The sequence below is a fragment of the Acomys minous genome (genome assembly GCF_964271855.1).
Source record: "Acomys minous genome assembly, chromosome: 10".
Taxonomy (NCBI): Eukaryota; Metazoa; Chordata; class Mammalia; order Rodentia; family Muridae; genus Acomys; species Acomys minous.
The window spans coordinates 15,869,876-15,889,014 of NC_140491.1; the positions used below are offsets into that span (position 1 = coordinate 15,869,876).

Here is a 19,139-nt window from a genome sequence, read left to right on the forward strand (position 1 = left end):
TTGACAGGAATATAAGAAGAGGGTATTGCACTTTTAGTCCATGCTCCGACTTAAGTAAACCTGACATACAAATCAGTGTGAAATCCAAACTTTAAAAGAATAAACTATATAAATGTCTTAGTTCTGTCATCCATAAAAGCCAAGTTTATAAAACCTACTCAGTCAGTATCCTTTGAACTTGAATTAAATGATAGGCCTAAAAAAAGTTTCTAAAGTCTTGCTATATAAATTTTAAGTTAAAATTTTAGTTAATGTTAGTTAATGCTAGCCCTCCAAATCTTAAGGATATTCATAAAATCAACCACATACTAATAAAAAATTGCCTCTAATCATAAAGTATTTCTGTGTATATAAAGATATACTAACAATTACCAGTTTTAACTGTGCTAAAAGAGTCCCATGGCTTATATTCAATAATACTATGCAGTAATTATACTGTAATATATTAATACATACAATATCCAGAGGTGATATTATAATTTTTGGTTTGTATATCAGGAAGTTGTAGCTCAAACAGTTTAAACAATTCCCAAATTCCTGCTCCAAGCAGGCAGTGTATATGGAACCACACTACTGTAGGCTTCAAAGCTCAGACTTCTGCCTGTCACCTTCCCCTCCTTCCCGAGCCCTTCTCCTCCTGGGAAAACCTCAAGCTACAGCCTAGTCCATCACTGCCTGTGGCAGAGCTCTAGCACACAGATATGTACTTCTGCTTAGTTGTTGCCATATAAACAGCTACACGTTTGTCTTCTTAGTGTTAAAAGGCAACTGACAGAAGAGTTGTTGCAGACAAATCCACTTCTGCTGCCATTAGCTAGAACAATGGGTCAGGCTATAAAGCTAAGTGCACTGTTTTCAATTAGAGCATGAAAGCAACCTTATCAAATAGCAAAAAGTTTGTAAAGGCACCAGGGAAGAAAAATTACAAAAAGATATTTAATGTTGCCCAGTATAAAATGTCCTAGACTCTTATGTTTAGACATTTCTATAAAAGTTTAAAGACGTGATGGCTTCAAAAATGTTTGAAATGTTGGCATGTTTACAAATATTTTATTCTAAAACAATGCACCAATACAGACTGTATCACAATTAAATTAAATTTCAAATGGAGACTTTCAAGTTACAAATCCTTAGGAGTTCTCTTTACAGTGACAGACACAAGTTCTCACAGGAAACTTCATTAAAGTAAACTGTAAAAAGACAAGGCTCTGATAATAAAATTTTAATAAACATGATACAAACATGAGAGAAAGCAACTTCTTATAAAAAGGTAGAAAAAGTTGCAATGTAAACCAACCTCATCTTTTCTCAGTTAGTTTCATGAACTGACTACATAAACCAGTCACCTGTGAGTGACACCGTGGCAACCAGCTGCCAGAGAAAGTTTATCTTTAGAACAGGGCCAGAATATGAGTTCCTAGTAGCACATCAGTCAGCAAGACATGTCCGTGACACGGACTAAGTCCCTGCATCAAGCTATATTTGGACGCCTAAAGCCATGCCCTGAACTTGGGATGTTTAGATATTAGTAGTTGAGTTAATACTTTCGTTCATGTATTGCTTGCCTTGCATCATCATTCTAAGAATGTTGTAAAATTTTTAGAATACAAAATAACATTAACAAATGTCTGGATAGTCAAATTTTAAAAACATCTGAGTATCCTGTTCCCGACAGTAGTTCCAGGAACACTATACAAGGCTTTTTTCTGCTCTAAACTGATACCTTACAATTATTTAAACTTAGTATATTACCAATGAATACTCCCATAAAAATGGTGAGATAACAAAGGCATAAATAAATAAAGAATTACACTTGGAGAAAATGCATAAATTATTCATTCATTCAAATATACCATATGAAGATAAATTACTGGTTTTATTTTATAATCACAAATAATATAGGAACTAAAACACCATGAAAGAGAATTCTAGGAGTGTTTTCTTTAAAAAGAAATACAACAGCAATACATTCGATGTCTGCGAGAGAAATAAATGTTTAGTCACGTTTTCTTAAACATCTCAATGCTTATGTCTCCAACCCTACGCCGGAGAACAAATTTATGGCCCAAGATAAAAGTGGCTAAATCGTTCATGCATGTCCCCTTTATTTCCTGATTTCTCCTTTTAATACTGAATGCAGACTGTGGTAAGACTGCTTCACATTTACAAACACTTGCTACTCTTCCGCTACCAGAAGTCAGTTCCCTGCAGCCGTATCAGGTGGCTACCGGCGGCCAGGCACTGCAGCTCCTGGGGGTCTGCTGCTTTCTTCTGGCCTCCGTAGGTACTGGCATGATATGGCTTTTTAAAAAAGACTATTTCATTACAAATATAACAATCTCTTTAAAGATGGGCATTGTTTCCTTTGCCAGAATATTTTCAATATGTCAACAACTGTGAACTACTAAATAAATGAGGAGCTGCAGGCACAACTGCGAAGTACTTGATAAATGAGGAGCTGTGGGCACATAAAAGTATAACAAATGATTCTGTTAAACAAACAAGGCAAACAGGAAAACGTCAGCCTGGACTAACTTTTGCAGCACTTCTACAGTGTGGCTGTGTAATGAACATGCTATCTACTAAAAACATATTAAGCAAAAATTATATCTCTAAGTAATTTCTTTACAATGTTTGCTTTTATTTTCTGCCATTTTTTTTATTTTTAAGAGTTTTGTTTTTGTTTTTTTAATGCCTTCAAGAAAACAAAGTTGGTGGATGACACTGGAGGGCCCAGAATATCTAGAGACCAGACTTAGAAGGCAAAAAAAGCTTTCTCTGAGGATTTGGATCATGGAGGTAAAGCCAAAGGCAGTGAGTGAGTAGATCCCCATCAGCAGGCTGGGCTCCCTGGTCAAGAACATAAGGATCCAGTCCCTGGAGAAAACCTACTTGCTCTCCCTGTCTGTTACTGATTTTTGTTCCTGGGAATGTCCCCAAAGGATTTGGTTAGGCAGGCCAATAGACCAGGTTCCAGGATTTTACCACTACTGGAGTGTGGTGATTTGAATCAAAATGGCCCCTGTGGGCCACAGGAAGTGGCACTATTAGGAGGTGTGGCCTTGTTGGAGAAAATGTGTGTGGGGGGGGGGCGCTTTGAGGTTTCAGAAGCTCAAGCCAGGCCCAATGTCACTCTCTCTTCCTGCTGCCTGAGAATCAGGATATAGAACTCTCAGTTACCTTTCAGGCACCATGTGTGCAGCCACTGTGTGCAGCCAGCCTTCCCAACATGACGATAATGGACCAAACCTTGAACTGTAAGCCAGCCCCAATACAATGTTTCCTTTTTAAAAGTTGTTGTGGTCATGGTGTCTCTTCACAGCAATAGAACCCCTAAGTGACTACAATGATCATGCTGGTCTTGGTGTTACATGCTCTAAGTGGTAGCCACTGTCACTGAAGGGGCCATCAGCTTGGCCAAGCTTTCCATCATCCCTGTGTAAGGTGACAGGCTGTCGTGGCTGTGTGCGAGTGTGTGGTATCCCTGCCACCAAAGGCACTGCCACTGTCTCCGCTCCTACACCCAAGAAGCTAATGATGAGAACTGGTATTGATGACTGCCACACATCAGCCAGGGGCAGCACTGGAACCCTGGCAAACTTCCCAAAGGCCACTTCTGATGCTGTCTGTTAAGACCTACAACTACCTGAGCCCCGTCCTCTGGAAAAAGACTGTGGTCACCAAGTCTCCTTATCAGAAATTCACTGACCATCTTGTGACAATCCATACCAGAGTCTCTGTTCAGAGAACCCAGGCTCCAGCTGTGGCTACCACATAAAAGTAAATTAACTCTGCTTAAAATTTTTGTATACAGAAATACAACTTGGTATTTCTTCATATAGCAAATATTTACTGGGTAAACAGTAATTAATATTAGGTGTTGGATAAAGTAAAACACTAGAATTCAAGAATTATCAAGACTATCATAGAACATGATATAATAAAACATTCACTTTTGGAGGGAATCAAACATCCCTGCCCCACCCCCAAAAAGGAGGAGAAAAAAAACAAAGAAAACCTTGTAAAGGTCAGTAAATTCAAGGAGTAGAAAAAGAGCTTTCACTGCTCACTGTCACATCGAACATTCAACGCTTGAAAATCCTGTTTTCCTTAAAAATTGAAAATCCCACCCATTCCAATGACAAGAATATTCTCAAGTTATTTTTACTCTCAAAACTTCTGTCTGGGGCCGGAGAGATGGCTCAGCCATTAAAGGCTAGGCTCACAACCATAAAGCTTCTGTCTGATCTCTTAACTGCCTTAGTACATTTAGTTTAAAATCTACTGGCTTATAAATATTATTAGCTATACTTAGTATGGGATGTTTTCCAACTTAGATCTTGTTGGGTGTATATAGTCGTGGTTTAGTGCTGTTGTGGCAAAACAACTTTAGGGAAAATCCCCTCAATTCTGAGTACTGGCGCAATGGATAAGTATAAACAGGTTCGTTTACAGGGGACTTTGTCAATGGCTAAAGAGTTAGTTACACAAGAAGTACAAACTGTGGATAAAGTGCTTCAGTAAATCCACACTGAAGGACTCACCCACAGGCAGTGAATAGGCTTCCTCCAAGTTCTCTCCAAATCTCAATAATCTTCCTATGCTTAGAAATAGCCACATTCCATAAATGGATGGAAAGAAAGTTGCTACTGACCAGCACTTGCGCGGTGTGGCAATGGGATAGCAGTCTGGCAAGGGCAGAAACCCACACTGGGCAGGGTCTAGAATATGGCAGCAGTAGTCGGATGGGGTCAGGAAATGGACTGTAACCAGGGGGAACAGGTAAGCAAACATGCTGGGGATAGCAGCCTATTCAATTTACCGTCAGTGGAGGGAGACACAAATAGTGAAAGAGGTTAAAATCAACTCAATCATGGTGGACTTAAATTGAAGGTATAGATTATTAGTGTAAATTGTGGGGTGTTTTGGGGGGGATTTTATGAGACAGGGTATCTCTGTGTAGCCTTGGCTGTCCTAGACTCACTTTGTAGAATATTCTGGCCTCGAACTCACAGAGATCCACCTGCCTCCGTCTCCCCAAGTGCTGGGATTACGGGCATGGGCCACTATGCTAAGCTAAATTGTGTTTTTTAATAAAGAAATAAATACAAGCTATAATGTTAAGTTTGACCATTGAGATATCTAAGAATAATATTACAGTAGGAATAAATAGTCTTGCTAAAATCTTGATTTCTAAATACCACATCAACTAAAGTTACCAATGTTTCTAATACTGGCAGTGAGAAATAACATGATACATCTGTATACCTTCTCAGGTCAAAAGGAAGGATTCAAAACCAATGGGAGTTACTTAAGGTTTTACTAAAACCAGCGGAGAAGACCACTTGCCAACATTGAGCATTTGAGCATCAAAATCAGGCTGACAGTAACAAATGAAAACCCACAGAATAAGAGAGAGAAGTTGGCACTGATGGTAACAGAACAAATACATGCAGGTGAAACTTCTACAACTCAGTAAGATGCTGTGATTGGATCTTTCCCCAGGGGCTACTTCCAAGACATGTCTGTTATCACCCACCATCCCCACATGACAAGATGTTAATAATACAGTCTGTTTAAATCTCTTGCAGTAAGATGCCAACTAATAAACAGAAGAATGATGGAATCTGAAAAACTGCCATTTGGCAAGCATCGGTATACTAGTTAATCCAAGAAAAAAATTCAAAGCACACTAAAACAAGTGGGTGAAATGGTATGAGGACGTGATATTTTGTTACACAGTTTTGAAGTTACAGTATCACAAGAAGTATCATGACAGGGACTGGAGGCATAGCTCAGATGGTTGAGTCCTTACCTAGCATGTGCAAAGGCCTGAGTTCAACTCCCAGCACTGCATAAAACCAAGAGTAGTTGTACACAACTGAACTACATAGTCAGCTTGATGCAGGCCTGGACTACATAAGACCTGTCCCAAACAAAATCAAAAATATCATAACAGATATATGAAAATCCACTTGTAGAAATATAGTAGAGACTACCTTCAGTAAGTGACCAAGGTAAAAACCACTGGCATTAAAACAAACTGACACATGTGTCATAAGAAAACAATTTAATGAAAATAATCATTTCCATGACAATCCATCCACAATGTTCAATCTGACTGTGTAAATGTAACAAATAAACTCTAATGTAAGAACAACAACAACAAATGCTACAAGATGACATTTTTTAAAGAGATATCTAGCCAAGTAAACAGGGTATAAGATACAAAGGAACTCTTCCAAATTGAAGATTGTAGACATACACTGGTTATCATGCATGATACTTTTCAGCTATGAAAGTCATTATTGGAACAAATGTCCAAACTGAAAAGGACAGTGGGGTTCTCTGAACAAAGAGTGTATGAAAATTCTTTGTTCTAGTTCTGGCAACTCTTCCCTGTTTGATTTACTTCAAGTATATAATTAAAATTTAAAAGAAAAATTTTATATGTAGATAAGAAATTATTAAATTTACAGCTTGTCATTGTATGGAAGAGAGTATGCTAATTGTTTTTGCTTTTGTTTGTTTGGCTGGTCTGGAACTCCCTATGTAGACTGGGCTGGCCTACAATGCACAGAGATCTGCCTGCGCCAGCTTCTGAAGTGCTCAGTCCAAATGGTAATCTTTAACAAGGACAATGATAATAATAAACACAGAGCCCGTTAGCTCGCAAGTCCTGTTCTCAGTGACCCTCAGCACAGCTGTCTAGGTGAGTGATTGCTACTACCTACATTTCAGAAATGGGAACACAGGGACCCCAGTAATTAAGTCATTCACCCCAAGTCATAAATCTAGAGATCATTATATGGAGATCTGAGTACAGGAAGTCAAGCCAAGACTCTCACTCACTCTGGGATATTGATCTTGTCTATTTAGCAAAGGAGGAGGAGGATCTTTAATCAGTAAAGAAAAAGTAAAAGGTCTCAAAGCTATAGAAAGTCTATTTCAGCCTTCATTTAGAGAGTTGAGAAGATATAAGATGAAAAGACATAATACTGGAAATCTTTTACTATAGGTTTATGGTAGTTATGTAAAAATAACAATCACTATAAAAGCAACTGAGATAATTTTAACAACTACAGTTTAAAGGAAGGCTGACTCAGGACTCTGCAGTGGGGTAATCTGTAATTTTAAAAGTCTTTTTAGGAACATAGTGATTACATGTGGTTAAAATTACTAAAACATCTCATATTTACCTTCAATTTTATGGGTTGGGGCTGAAAACAATCTCTTTCTGCCTATTTCACAGCATTTTCACTGTTCTAATTAGCTGCTTACTGATTCTCAAATCTACACTGTATTTCTTAGTCTTCTTGTGTCTAGACCTATACATTTCTCTCTCTCTCTCTCTCTCTCTCTCTCTCTTTTTTTTTTTTTTTTTTTTTTGCAGGCCTCCAGATACGGCAATGAAGAAAGTAACCTGCTCTCTCTATTGAAAGTGTTGCAGTTGAATCAATATAACTTTATGAAATATAATTCAGCGTACTATATAGTTATAAACTATTCATTCTTGTATTTGATGGTCCATGCAAACAAACCACTTTATTATCTAAGAATTACTTGTTGCAATGTAACTGTCAACAAATTAAAATTGATTTCTAAATATGACTTCACATATTTACTTTCAAAATAAATGTTTATGTTCTAGACAAAGGCCTAGTTGCAGCTATAAAAGCTGCAACTTTTAGCCCGAACAAAAGCTACTAGTGTAAGAACTGCACAATGTCATCTTTCGGAGAATGCTGGCCCTTCTTTCCTATTAACATAAAGAAAAATAACTATCTATCCACAATGGCATCAAACCGGCTTTTGAAAAAAATGCTAATCAGATCCTCTACTAGATCACACAGAAAGTGAAGAGAGCCAATAAGAACTGTGTGAACTAATATTTTATAGTAGAGTGGGACATAAAAGTCCTGTTTCTCCTAGATGTGATAGCAGCAAGAGTCTGCCATTGGAAATTTCATGAAGTAATACTAACCTAGATAACTCAATGAAAGCCCTGATAAACTTCAGGTGTATTCAGTGACCACGACGTCCATTGTCCATTCTGGGAGGAGCCTCACGGAGAAAGTGCAACAGTCACCCAGATCCAGTTCTCAGATAAATGAAGACACAACACTACCAAACCTTCTGCATTTGTATGTTTTAAAATCAAAACAGTTCTGGAATCTTGGTAATGACTGGAGTATGATGACAATAATTTGTATTCTATGAATGTTTTCATGGCATGGAAAGAAACATCTATTCTTCTTCCATATTCATCTCTCTTGTCAAGATTTTCAAACTAATTAGGTGTACACAGTATCCCTGAGTTTTATAGAACCCTCAATTTGCTTTTTTCCTTCTGCAGTGATGCTGGGAGAAGTGGCACATGCCTGCAATTTCAGTATGCAGAGCTGATGCAGGAGGCTATCGTAAGGCTAGCCCAGCTACACAGTAAAACCCTCTCTCAAAGTAAGTTTATCATAACGTGTATGTGCCCAGTGAGCTTAGGTGAACTCAGTCAGTTTTGACCTGTGACAATACAAAGTGTCCTAGGAAAACTGTGCTCTAATGGGTAGGGAGGGTTTGTTTTGTTTTGTTGTTTATTTGGTTTGTTTTGGGGGTTTTAGGTTTGTTTGCTTGTTTTTATTTTCCAGAGCTGCATCAGCTCATTTCAATAAAATTAAGATTTAATAAAATGGTTGGTTGTTTTGAGGCCCAGAAAAACATAATATGCAGTCAAAAGCCTATCACATAGTCCTATCATTTGGCCTATGGTGCCAGGCCCCACCCAGCATCCACCCTGGATTTTGAGCAGCCTCTGGGGCTGTCCTGTCTGCTCTTGTCAGTCTAACTCTTGCTAATCTGGCTGTAGGGCTGGGTTCTGTAAGTACTCCATCTCTGCCTTTGATCATCTGAGGGAATAAAGTCAGAAAGAAACAACCACAAAAATCTCATCATGGATGCAGTCATGAGAGGCTGGGGTTTGACTTCCTGACATTTTTCTCACTAGTACAGGCAAGGAAGATGCTGACTTCCCTTTGGTCGTCATCCTTGAAAAGGCAAGCTTACCGAGGTCAAGATCCACAGAACTAGCCTCCAGAGTACAGCAGATGAGATGCCAACAGATGAGACAGTGAAGCTAGTACAGGGGAGTCAAATCATACACCTGCACCTTCCAACTCTGTAAGGGCCAGTTTTTCAATTACGATAGTTCAGTCTTCCTCCATATCAATTACTGCTGAACTGGATCATTCTATTAATACATGGACACACTGGGAAACCTCCATGCTCTGAAATACAAGTAACTTTTAAAACCATTTTATTTTTATTCATGGTTATGTGTCTAAGTCTGAGCATGTGAGTACGGACGCTTACAAAGGCAAGAAAGTGTTGGATCCCCTGGAGCTGGAGTTATAGGTGGTTGTCAGACACCTAGCTAGGCTCCTCTCAAGTCCAGCAAAGTAACTCTCTTCACCTGCGTCTTCCCTCTGGTATCAGAGCCCGACTCTCTTGTCTTCCCTCAGGAAGTCAACAATATTTACTGTCTTCACTTCCTGTTTAAAGCACCCATTCACTTTCATTGGGCCAGCATGAACCTGCACCTATGAAGAGCACTGACAGGCGCTACGTCAGTCCAGCTGCAAAGCCTGCTGCCCTGTCTCTTGAACTCCTCTCTGGAGTCATTATTTTTTTTCCCTCACTTATTTATTTACTTTTCTCTTTATAGCCTGATCCAAGTCCCCTCCCTCCTCCTCCTCCAACCTTAAACCTACTGCCCCCTTTCCCTCTCTCCTTCTCATAAAAGGGGAAGCCCCCCAAGAAGTACCAAACAGAACCTTGGTACCTCAGGGTGCAGCAGGACTAAGTGCATTCTCTCCCACTAGAGCCTGTCAAGGCAGCCCAGTTAGGGGGAAGGGATCAAGAGACAGGCTGCAGAGTCAGAGACAGCCCTACTCCCATTGTTAGGGGACCCACATATTGACCACACCGCACATCTGTCACATATGTGTAAGGGGTCTAGGCCCAGGCCATGCATGCTCTTCAATTGGCGGTTTAGTCATTGTGAGCCCCCAGGGCCCCGGTTTAGGTTACTCCATAGGGCTTCTGTGGTGTTCTTGACCCCTCCCTGCTCCCATAAAGGAAGACATACCCATTCTTAATGCGTGTTGTTTTTGAGGTTTCCACATACTAGCACTCTCTTGATTTTCTTTCTCTTTAGACACTTCTCAGTGTTCTCTCTCAGATCTTATTGATTCTTGACCTCATAGCTTGCAGTCCTCCACCTCACTGCACTTTTTTAGTTCAATCAGCACTTTTTTTTTCTTTTCATTATTAGCCTTCACCTAGATGCGAATTCAGACATTTCTCCTAATCATTACAATCCTCCCCAACTCTACCACCACTGCAACACAAAACCTTTATTCTTACTCTTGTTCTGTACCAACATCCTGAGTGCAACCCCACAGTAAATACTGCCAGCTAGTCTTTCAAGTTAGAAAATTATTAACCTCTCTGCCACCTAATCCTCACCAGATCATCATCTCTGCTCAAGTTTCCTCCTGGACCCTCAACAGGAAGCTCCTTTCACCCTCCCACCCCCACCCCAACTCCATATCCACACCACAACTATAATAATCTTTCCAAAGAAATGACAAGATACCTTGTCCAAAATCCTAAACAGATCTGGAAAAACAGCTCAGCATTAAAGCACCACCATGTAAGAGAAGCAGAGTTAAGGTCCCCAGACCCATGGAATGCCAGGTAAGTATGCCCATCTGCCTACACACACACACACACACACACACACACACAGAGAGAGAGAGAGAGAGAGACAGAGAGAGAGAGAGAGACAGAGACAGAGACAGAGACACAGAGAGAGACAGACAGAGTAGAGAGAGAGAGAGAGAGAGACAGACAGACAGACAGACAGAGGTGGGGCAGAGAGGCAGAGAGACAGGCAGACAGAAGGTAAATGAAGATATGCTTGAAATATACTTAAAATATCCTAATAGCAAATCCTAGACCTATATTTGACCCTTTTTAACAAAGTCCAATAGGGAGTCTGGAGATGTCTATCTCACTTACACTACCCTTACTACCTCCTGGTTATACTAGCCTTCCTATTGTTGTCCCTTAAATATGTGAAATCATGCCAGCCGTGGACACCTGAATCTATTATGACCCCTCCTCCTCCCAGAATATACTTCACTGGGGTCTGTCCTTGACTCACAAAAGGAGCAAATAGGTCTATTACTCTTGAGAAAGTTCTTCCTTAGCTATATTATTTAAATAGCCCTTGCCTTCACTGATTATTGGCTATGTTGTTACCTGTCATAGCTTATCATGTAACTGTATTCGCATTTACATAGTTATAAATATGTCTAGACACACATGAACATTCAAACGTGTTCATTCTCTCCCTGAATTTGTTGATTCCATGCGGGTGGATATCCACTTTACTGAATATTCTATTCCCACTGTCTGAAATAATGTATGTCTCAAAGAAAGAACTGAATAAATTATTTGTAACTGATTCAATGAAGGAAAGAAGTAAATTTGACTTTTGTCCACTGCAATCAAGGACACTCTTGATGACCAAGCTTCCTTACCAGAAAGTATTCATTACTTGAGGTCATGTTGGGAAAGGAGAGGCAGACTTATTAAAATAGTGTTCAGATTTTAAAATAAAGTTCTACAAGGAAAGAGAGGAAGGAAGGAAGGAAGGAAGGAAGGAAGGAAGGAAGGAAGGAAGGAAGGATGGATATATACTACACTGCAATTTCAAGCCAATCGACAAAGCACAGTAAATAATCAGTTATGCACAGGAATTAGCATTTAGTTGTATGATAAAAATCAACCTCCAGCATTTAGCAGGGTACACGTTTTATTAAAAACCAGAGAGATTACATTTGGGGGGGATTTGTAAAAATTATTCAAAGAATCTAGACATAGCCTTAAAAGACACTAACCAACCTACCTCTTTCAAAAGCTTCCAATTACACATCTAATAGAGAATACAGTCTAATGCCATAATCAGATTCACACAATTAAGTATGCTTATTAAAAACAGACTAGAGAAATTTAGACAACTGCCAAAGCAGATGAGTCTTCAACTATCTCACACTACAAGTAAAATATGCTTACCTTGGCTAAGGCCACAGGTTCAGGGCCAGTGGGAATGCAGCTAGTACAACGCATGAAACCTACTGTTATTCACTGTGGGAGAGCTACAGTAGCACTATCATTGACCTCTGCCACAAAATATTTGGAATTGGTGAAAACATGGAAAACACTTTATATGTTTACAATATGTAACTGAGAAACTAAACAAATGCATAAACAAATTTATAGAGTAAAGAATGTCTTAGGCTTCTCCTCTTTACCCTCTACCCCCTTTTCCAAAAAGTTCAAGTCATTGCTTAAAATGATTACTAATCTACTTCTCCATGAGCAATAATTCAAAGGATTTAAAATTGATGAACAGATCTAAAATCTCTATCAGCCTCTGCACTCCAATGGAAAACTGTATTCCAGGAAGTTTCTTGCTTGTCTGGGCTTAAATTTATCTTTGCCAAACTCAAAATCTCATCAGCTCACTAACACAGTCATTTCTGAAGGAAACAGATATGCTGTTGAACACAAAGTTGTAGAAAGTCAACCTCTCATATATGGCTATTCAAAAGGTACTACTAGGTCTGTCCCGTTTTTGGGTTTTTTGTTTTTTTTGTTTTTTTTTGTTTTTTGTTTTTTGGTTTTTTTTTTGTACTTGTAACTAGCAAGCACTTCCCTGTTTCTTTTAAGTACAATTTTATCAACTTGTTCCCAAGAAAACCCTTTGCTTGGTCATATTACTCACTTGCAGCTACCATTCAATTTCTTTTCATACTGGTTATCTCTTAAATAGGGTGTTAACCCACTGTTCCTACTTATCGTGGTCTTTGTTACTTTTCTATTTATGACAAAATACATACAATGTAGAATTTACTACCTTCACACTTTTTACAGTGCAGTTAAGTCCATTTATGTTGCTGTGTTTCTATCACCAAAATCTATTTCCAGAATAATTTTCACCCCATGAAACTGAAATCAGTGTGTATCAATTATAGCAATTCTCTCCTCTTACTTCCACCTGTTCTTCTATCATCTTGAGTTTTGACTACTCTGTAAATATCTCACATCTGCAAAATTATACAGTATTTTATTGGTAGGTGTATTTATTTCACTAGGCATTTTTTTTTTATCAAGAATGAAACATGATGGGCATATTGTCAGAATTTTCCTCCTTTAAAAGCTTCAATAAACAGCCTGGCACACTGGTCCATACCCGTAATCCCAGCACTCAGGAGGCAGAGGCAGGTGGATCACTGTGAGTTTGAAGCCAGCCTGGTCTACAAAGAGAGTGCAGGACAGCCAAGGCTACACAGAGAGACCTTATCTAAAAATCCACAAAAAGAGAAAATAAAAACGCACAAAAAACAAAAACAAACCCAAAATCCAAACAATTCACTGATTTAATATTTCATGTTTTGCTTATCCATTCACATATCAATTAAATACACTGAATCTTCTTTTGTATGTTTGCATGCTCACATGTGTGTCCCCTTACCATAGCAACATTTAAATTAATTTCTTGATAGTTGATGATTTGCCCCTTGCTAAATCTAAGTTTTGGGGGTTGGATTTTTTTTATACTATATTTCTCTACATCCAACTATAATACTAACCACTTTTTTGTCTTTCTCTATCTTGCACTATAGGGAGAGAGGTGTGCCAGAAGAAAAAAGAAATTCTTTACAAAGATTCATGCAGTGTAAAGAGAATAAAAGATGAATGATATCACTGAGCCAGGAGATCAAAATAAACCTGAGTTAAGAACATGTGCAGCTCAGAAGGTTGGCGGCGGCTAAGATGGCAGATGAGGAGGAAGACCCAACCTTTGAGGAGGAAAATGAAGAAAGTGGAGGAGGAGCAGAAGGTGGACAAGGGAAAAGAAAGACTTTTCTCTGAGGAATTAGTGTAGGATGTATGGGTTGGGAATGACCATAACCCTTACACCGAGTCAATGGATACTCTTGAAGATCTTGTCATAGAGTTTGTCACTGAAATAACTCACAAGGCAATGTCAACTGCAAGACAAGGTCGTGTGCAAGTGGAAGATATTTTCTTCTTGATTCTAAAGGACCCAAGGAAGTTTGCTAGCGTTAAAGACTTACTATGAGTGAGGAACTGAAACAGGCTAGAAAAGCCTTTGACGAAGCCAACTATGGATCTTGACACTGTTGTAATTTCTGAAAATTTTCGTGTTTTCTATGGAAACCATACACCATAATTGTTCCCAGAGGTAATATTGTGGTGGCTAAGCATACAATGAAAGAAGTCTTCAATTTTAGATGTATAACTTGAGCCCTTCATTTCCTGCCTTTATCTGAGTATATTTGACTTGCTTTCTGGGTTTTCATGACTCCTAACTTAAAGTGTTGCAAACAATGTGGTTCCATCTGAAAGGGGAAGTAGTGTTTATGCTCTAGAGAGACATGTGCATTCCAAGCTGGATACATCACTCACTGCATGCCGTGCAATATAAATGTCCTTTTGAAGTTTGTGAAGCCAAGGTGTGTGCTTTATGTATCTCAAGTTTTAGATGACAGTGGCGGGAGACCTTATTAAAGGTAATGGACTGGTTTGTGTTTCTTTTAAGGAACTAAGTTCTTGTAGGAATGTTTATTTGTCTTAATAGATCATTTGTTTTTATAGTCTTTTCTAGAGTGCACTTTTTTTAAGGAACTGATTTTTGCTAGGTATTAGTGGACCTCATCTTCCCCAATGACAGTAAAGCTAAAAGCAAATGCCTATAGCATAGGAATGGCAAAGCATATAGAGGTGATGTCGGGACAAGCGTCTCTGGTGATGGTCTACTGCCGTGAGTGTAAGGACTTCCATTGTGAAGATGAGTATATGCGGCTGTGCCTGGAGATGGTCTACTGCCGTGAGTGTAAGGATTTCCATTGTGAAGATGAGTATATGTAGCTGTGCCTGGAGGTGGTCTACTGCCGTGAGTGTAAAGATTTCCATTGTGAAGATGAGTATATGCAGCTGTGCGAGCCATTTTTGTAGTCAGGATATGTAGCCCTTGTGTGTATTTAGCTTCCTGCATTAAATTATTATGCTAATTAGCTTATAATAAGGGTTAAAGCTGCATTCAAAGAGGTTACTGAATGTTACTCTGGACCTTACTGGTGCTTCTTAACATCTCTAAATGACTGCTTGCGGAAATAATAGCTGTTTAATCTACTCACACAGGAATTAAAAAACGAAGAATTAAACATGTGAAGAAAAAAAAAAAGAACATGTGTAAAATATACACTATATCCTTAAGGACAGCTACATGCAAATAAGCAAAAAACACAATTAGTTACCGGTCTTATAAACATAAAGCCCACGATGGAGTGTCTTCATGCTTATTATTAAGACCAAAAGTGCAGTTATTCTTCACAAGGACATAGAGTTCCCTGCCAGCTCACACAGCCATCCACCCACTTCCTGAAAACATTCCCCTCTCTAGATGGCACCATCCTTTTTGCTCTTTAAGGGCTAAGCCATCTTTGCAGCCCTCCACTCCTTTTTGCTTTGCCTTGTATCTCTCTGAAGGCTGCTACTCATTTCATTAGTCAGACCTTGCCTTCCTGCCAGTATTCACTAAGGCTGTTCTCTCTTTCCCTTTCTTTCAAAACTTGTCAGTTCCTATGCCACTCCCTTATAAACATACACAACGGTTCTAGGGATTAAGAAGGGCATTCCACATGATTCCAGGACGTTCACCACTGGGCTATTCAGCTTCTTTCCATTTTGAGATGAAGTCTTGGTAAACTTAACTTATTCTGTGACCCAGACAGGCCTTGAACTTGTGATCCTCCAGCCTTAGGCAGCTGTACAGCTGGGGTTGGAGACTTATGTCAGCAGGCTTGCTCAATTCCTACCTTTTAACTACTACATATTTCTGTTAAGTAATAAGTTTATTGTGTTGAGTCGTACTTAAAAGCAATGAGATAACATTTGTTTTATGCTCTTAAAAAACTTACTGCATAAAATAAAAAGGAGTTGAAGGTAGAAGTAAAAACTAAATTCCTTTCTATTACTTTCAATGAGGTACTAACAATCCTTCTTTTTGTCAGACTAATCTAGAGTCTCAATTTCAAATTAATAATTGCAGTAAATATCTAATGAAATGATTATTTAAAGGCCTTCTTGTCAGTAAAACTTGACCTTTAAGGCCAAGGTAAATAAAAAGCTAGATAACGTGTGTGTGTGTGTGTGTGTGTGTGTGTGTGTGTGTGTGTGTGTGTGTAATTTCCCCTATTTTTATCTATTCTTCTAAACTATGACTTTATAAATACAACATGCATTTCAGAATAACAAAAATGTAAAAGCTTTTAGAAATGAATCAGTGTAATCACATATAAAGTAAAAATGTGGCTAATACCTTTAAGCTTTTCATTACATTTCCAATTTATATTATGTGCATTATGGTTGAATAGGAGAGCTCAAGTAAGGATAATCTTTACTTGAAAAGAAAATGCTTTCTTCGGTAGACTATCTTTAGAGAGAAAACAGGATTATTTTTAATTGTCTTATTTAAAAACAGTAATATTTATTCCGTGTAAATTAGAATTTAATACAGTGAATTTCTGTCAACATCAGAACTATATTCACAGAGTCTCATACCCATCCCATTCCAAAGCAATATTGATAAGGTAAAATTCATCACACCTCTATATGATTCCCAGCTGCTGGGGAAATGGTAAAAGGAAGCAAACAAAAATGTGATGCTCAAAAAATTGTAGTTTTCTAGCTAACCCACCCCCAAGAGTGAAAGTACTATTGCAGGCTATTTAGGATAAATAAGTTACACAAATTGATTATTAGCTGATCAGATCATGGTCATGTCAATTGCTGGTCTACTTTTATCACAAGAATATACATTTTAGGTGCAACATATAGATATGTAAGGTAGGATAGTTAGATAAGGTCTTCAAAAACCTCAGAGACATGCAGAATATGGCATTTTTAAAATGTTTTTATTATTTTAAAGATTCACTGACAATGTGACAGGTTAACTCCTGGCAACACTCCGCCTACCTTAAAGAGGATGATGAGCATCAAAGAACCTCCTTATGGAGATGACTTCAAATGTGGCAAACCAGACAATGGGCAATGGTCCTTGTTTCTGCCATAGGCAGAATTCTGCCCAAAAAAAGGCAAGCTTGGATGCAGGCAGAGTCGACAGGGTAAGCAAATCCACAATAGTTCCTGTCTCACAAATATGTCTGTCAGATATACTGGACTAGAAGGCTGAAGAACATATTAGAGAGTTTTGTGTGACTATTCAGGTAGAAAACTGTCTCTGTTATCTTCTCATTTGGAAAGCTACTAACCTGCACCCCCAGCATACTCAGGTAATCAAGTTTACTCCTTCTCAAGTCTCTGAAGGAGTTGAAGACCAGGTAGTTTAGTTTTACAGTTAAGCTTAGTTGCTTAGGGGTTAAGATGTTTTTAGGTCTAGATAGATATTTTAAGTTGATAATGACAAGATGTGATGGAGATTGATTTACATTCAGAATTTTAGATGCACCAAGATAGGAAATATGTCTTCTTCATTAAGCATGTAACATTTATATAATTCCTGATGGTGTCATGGTTCTTCTTGCTATAGATAGTTTATTGTATATATGTTTAATAATATAAATGTACATGTAAAAAATAAAAAATGTTTTTTAAAAAAGTTCTGGGATGAAGAAACACAAAGTAAAATGCTAGCAAGTGCTTGGGAGGCTGCGGCAGAAGATCTGAAAATTCAAGGCCAGCCTGAACTATATAACATCTTGTCTACATAAATAAGTATTAGAAACTTCTCATTGAGAGGGTGCTCTGAACTCAGGATTTTAGGATAAAAAGGAAAGGTATGGTTATAAAATAAAGGATACACTTTACATGAGATACAGGGGTCTGTGATGGCTGGTTTTGTTAGTTTTGTTTTGTTTTTAAGATAAACTCTTCCACCACAGCCAAACCTGGAACTTGTGCTCCTCTTACTCAGTCCTCGGAGTCTTGCACCACCATATCCAGAACAGACGAAGTGTTTACTTGGCATGTGAATTGATTATGAAGTACATGTCCTACTTTCCTGGCAAAATGTACATCGATCCCCCTAAATGATGGCTGACAGAGTGAACCAGCAACACCTTTGTGTCACCTTTCTTTACACAGAAGCAGCTTTGAATACTAATAATTGAATTCTTTTTGTTAGTAGTACAAATAAACGATGGCATCTGTCAATTCTGAAACTAGAACCCACCTTGGGGAACAGGCCTTCCTTGTCTAAGGTGCTTTTGGGGCACAATGAAAACCCAAACATATATCAACTTATGTTGATTTTACTGACAACAGCTTTCTAAAACTAGCAGCATTGCACACAGGATCAAAAATACTAAAACCTGATCTACTAAGCAGTATTTGCTAAGCAGCTTATTAAGAACTTTCTTTCTTTAAATGTGCAGTATTAATTACTAATATCCTCAGAACTACTAATCTAGCAGAACACTGTCCAATGAAGGGTGACAAGGTAAATGTCATGGAACGCAGTCCTCTCACCTTCCTTAACCTGTGCTGGCAGGCCTCTATTACCTATCTACCCCACGGTTCCTTCTATATGCTCTCAGCAGTGACTGTAGACCATCCCTTAAGCAGCTGGTAGTAGATCTTCACTAACAGACCATGGGTAGGGCAGGAACAAAGAGGCATTCTCCATCTGAGTAGCTTAGTCTGGGACAATGCACTGTTCCTAATAAGCACTAATCAAAGACTCCTCTGCATGAACCAGTTCAATAAACACCCTTGAGCCCAATATGCAAGCAAGCAAGCAAAAACACAGAGGCTAAGTTTCCAGTCCTCTTGAAAAATGTTTCTAGAACCCATAGTGTTCTACTCTTCCCATTTTATCCACACAATAGCAATAACCTTCTTGTTAGGATACGGTGAGTAAATCTTTCTACAAACGCTTGTCTATTACAAGCCTTTCTTAGAGGCTTCAATAATGTCTAATATTTAGTGTTGCTGACAAAAGTGCCACATGAACTGCCATATCCTACACA

At 38.5% G+C, this 19,139-nt stretch overlaps 1 protein-coding gene, 1 long non-coding RNA gene and 1 pseudogene across 5 annotated transcripts in view; 2 read left to right on the forward strand and 1 right to left on the reverse strand.

The window, feature by feature from the left end:
* Window positions 1-19,139, forward strand: part of LOC311607716 — a 612,504-nt gene that overhangs the window by 193,930 nt on the left and 399,435 nt on the right. The gene's annotated exons all lie outside the window — the stretch shown is intronic.
* The window catches only part of STIM2 (stromal interaction molecule 2), a 126,514-nt gene that overhangs the window by 28,476 nt on the left and 78,899 nt on the right, over window positions 1-19,139 (reverse strand). The window lies entirely within an intron of this gene.
* On the forward strand, window positions 12,781-17,648 carry LOC311607714 (transcription initiation factor TFIID subunit 13-like; annotated as a pseudogene). The gene has a single exon. The product of its transcript is annotated as a transcription initiation factor TFIID subunit 13-like (transcript).